Source organism: Diceros bicornis, chromosome 4 (assembly GCF_020826845.1).
Source record: "Diceros bicornis minor isolate mBicDic1 chromosome 4, mDicBic1.mat.cur, whole genome shotgun sequence".
NCBI lineage: Eukaryota > Metazoa > Chordata > Mammalia > Perissodactyla > Rhinocerotidae > Diceros > Diceros bicornis.
The window spans coordinates 12,498,750-12,502,391 of NC_080743.1; positions in this window are offsets into that span (position 1 = coordinate 12,498,750).

Sequence of the window (3,642 nt, forward strand, 5' to 3'; positions counted from 1 at the left end):
GTCTTAGGAAGGAGCAGATATCTAAGGAAGTTCAGCAAAGATAGAAACTGAGAATGACCACCAGAAGACCCCTGTGAATGCTCTCATTCCTTGGATGTTTTTTCCTCAGACAGGGGGAAAAGTCACATTTACTGTACAATTTTGTGCCTTTCTCCAACTAAGGTATAACCTTTCAGCACTAGCACATCCGACAGCAGTCCTGTTTTCAGATGTAAGCTCCGAGAGCTTGTTCGTATGGATTTTAGTTTGGATACAAGTTTGGTAAAACAACAGAACGCTAGAAGCACCAAAAAAGTGATGGGCACAGAATAATTCAGTTTCACTGTGTGGGGGAATGTGTTAAAAAAAGAATAAATAGAGAAAGAGCTTGAGATATGGTTAGATTGTAAAGGTGATGGATATAATACTCAGATATTATAATAATCTATTTTATAATCATGTGTGTTCCCTAATATTATAGACAAACCACAGAGAGGCAGTCTTTATGATTTTCTAGATGGAGAAGAAATGTGATGAGTAACATCAGGGTTTATACATTGTTTTTTACTTAGCTAATGCTCGACACACTCAGCTGTGCAGAGAAATCCATCAACACAGAGAGGCAGCCACATGATGAAGTGGCTGGCCAAGTCGGGCCAGATGGTGTCCAGCCTGAACCGCCCCTGCACACAAATGGGTGTCAGACAAGGTTGTCAATAGGCCCTAAGCGATCCAGCTTTTCCCGTGCAGGGATGGTCAATGATGCAACAAGAATCGTGAACACCTGGGTGAGAATGTGCTGTGCTCCTCCCCAGAGCTCTTTTGTCTCGTCAGATGGGTGGCCTCCACTAATGTCTTTGGGGCAGGCCAGCCCTGAGTGACTGAGTGCTAATGACAATGAACTGGAGGGTCGTACACCTGAGGATATATATCCAGTTGTCAATCATTTCTCAAATTTGGCACCACTGCACAGGCTGACAATTAGCCTGAATAAAACTAAGGTGATGTTTTTAGTTGCCCCAGGCAAATCAGGCAAGCAACCAAAAATTACCATCAATGACATGGAGTTAAAAGCCATATCCAATTCCCACTGCCTATGCAGTCTGCTCTCTAATGACACGTCCTCTACTTTGCTTTTCCGTGGTTCTTTGAGCAACCACCAGTAGTGCAGCTCATTATTGGAACAAGGAGTAACAACCCGTATTAATAAATCCAGCTTATTTGGGGGAGCTTGACAGACAGGATTTGTGGTGATAAAGCATCTGATTACATATAAAGACCAAAGTGCAAGACTGACCTGCTGTCCAGTCTTCTTCATGGATGTGAAATTTAGTTCATTACCATTACCTCCTGGAATAACATTAATTCTACTCTGTGCAAAAACATCAAATGGCAGCACTGATAACTCATCAAGGCATAGAGCTACCAATCAGCAATTGACATGATATTTGACCTGCCATTTTAGTAACTGGCAATAGTTTCAGTTCAACAGCCATGGAAATAATAATTTTGCAGAAGTGCACAAGAAAATCTATGGAAGTTATAATCCATTGCATAGATTGCTGATATTCTAATATGTTTGTGTGATACTGATCCAAACTGCTACAATTTTTTTAGGATGAAAAGTTTCAATTCCTGCACTATTTGGTTTCCTTTAGCAGCAAATACTTCAAGTATAATCTATATAAAAGCTAAGCACAAATAAAAGGATCGAATTGAGGACATGCACTCTTCTAGGGTCTGCTTTCTGCACCTTAAGCCGAATAAGATCTTGGAATTTCCTTTCTCTCTTCCACTATTTTATCTTTTCCTACCTTTTTCCCCCAGCCCACATTCAGTTCATTAGAATAATAACATTCTTGACTCCAATGCGTCCAAAAATATGTACATGCAAGAAAACATATTCTGCCTGAAGGAAACCGATTATTTCTGGAATGGAAACCACAAACTACTAAACAACTTATAATTCTGTCCATGTATTGAAATCAATAACCTTAGAAATATAGATTGCCAATATTGTTGGGTATAGAGACTAATCTTAATTTATTTAATAAACGTTTATTGAGAGCACGTCCAGGGCAAGGGTACTCTACACTCAAAGTGTGGCTTTCCGAAACTGGTTTTACCCTGTAATAGAGGAAACATTTGGATTAAAAAAAAAAGTCTCATCTATCCACCTGATAAGGTCTAAGAGGTATATGTGATCTTAATCTGATGACAAATTCTTTTACATCTTTTCCTTCAGGAAAAAGTTTCCGCCAAGAATTTGTTGGCTAGCACCTCCCACGCTTCCTTAGAAGCTCTGACTCCAACTCCCCACCACCACTGGGCAGCTGCACGCTGGAAACTACCAGTTCTGATAAAGCTCACCGCTCGTGAAGATCCCCCAATGTTCAGGGATGGGCAGTAATATCTATTTCCATATCTGAGAGATAATTATTGGAGCATGGTGACGACCAAGAGAGAAAGGGGATGCGGGAAGGAGAGGGTAGGGGTTGCAGCTCAGTGACTAGGAGAGAGTCTTGCTCATTGGAAGAGATGGGAGGTGCGCCAGTGCCACAGGGTAAATGCTCAGTAAATGTTATGCTCACTTTTCTCCTCTACTACAACTTTATGTTAATACAGCATTTTAAAGAACACGAAGCGTGTATACATGCATTATCTTATTTGACCCTTACACCACCATTTGGAGATAGGCTTTATTTCATGTTGGAAAAGACGGACGGTCTGAGAAGTCAGATCTGTAAAGCCCGAGGGCACACAGCTAGTACATTTTAGAATCCATAACCCAGATCTTCCAATTCCAAGACTCTCTCTCCTTTACTGCTCTGAGCTGCAAGTATTCAGTAATGTGTACTCGGCCACTTTCTGTCTTATTTAAAAAATTCTTCACTTGTGTCTTCACACCTTCAGGGATCACTTATCTCCTTGTGTTTCCTTTTCTGCTTGCTTCTCTGTTTCCCCTGGTTTTCAGTTAGTAAAAGTGTTACATACATAATGTTCATAGGTCGATGATTAAAAGTTCTTTATGCAGGATCTTGAGCTCTTCAAACTTAAACCCTGCAAACAGGGCACATTTCATTCTGGGCCTTGTTTCTCCTTCGAGCGCTTTTGCTCAAATGCCAAACACAATTTGAGTTTTGCTTGCGAGACGGAAAGAAACGGTTGTGTGGCTATTATTGTGCATTACCATTCTGAGATGTTGCCTTTGTGCTTCACATCTTCCCTCTGTTCTTAACTTGATGCTCTATCTTGAATTTTTATTGCACTCTAATCATTTTTTAAATTTGAAGTCTTCCTTTTTACTTTGGCAATTTCAGTTGGAACACTACATTTGAAAAAAACGTTCACAGAAAAACTGAAGGTTAAATCAGTTTTATTCTGTAAACAGTGCCTAAATTATCATCTCCTTCCCGTAACAACCCAATTAATGCGTTGGAGCAAAGCCGAACCGCCAAAAGCCCGGCTGAGAACGTGGAGCGCGGGCGACACCTGCTGGTGAGGAACAGACTGCATTTTGTCAACAGCCGCAAAAGCTAATTCAAACAATGGCTTCCTGCATCGATTTTATTCCAACAAATCTTTTGTGAATATCTGGTATGTCTCAGGCTCGGTGACAGTCACTGGAACTATTGATGGGGCAAGGTATGATCCTTCCATTCA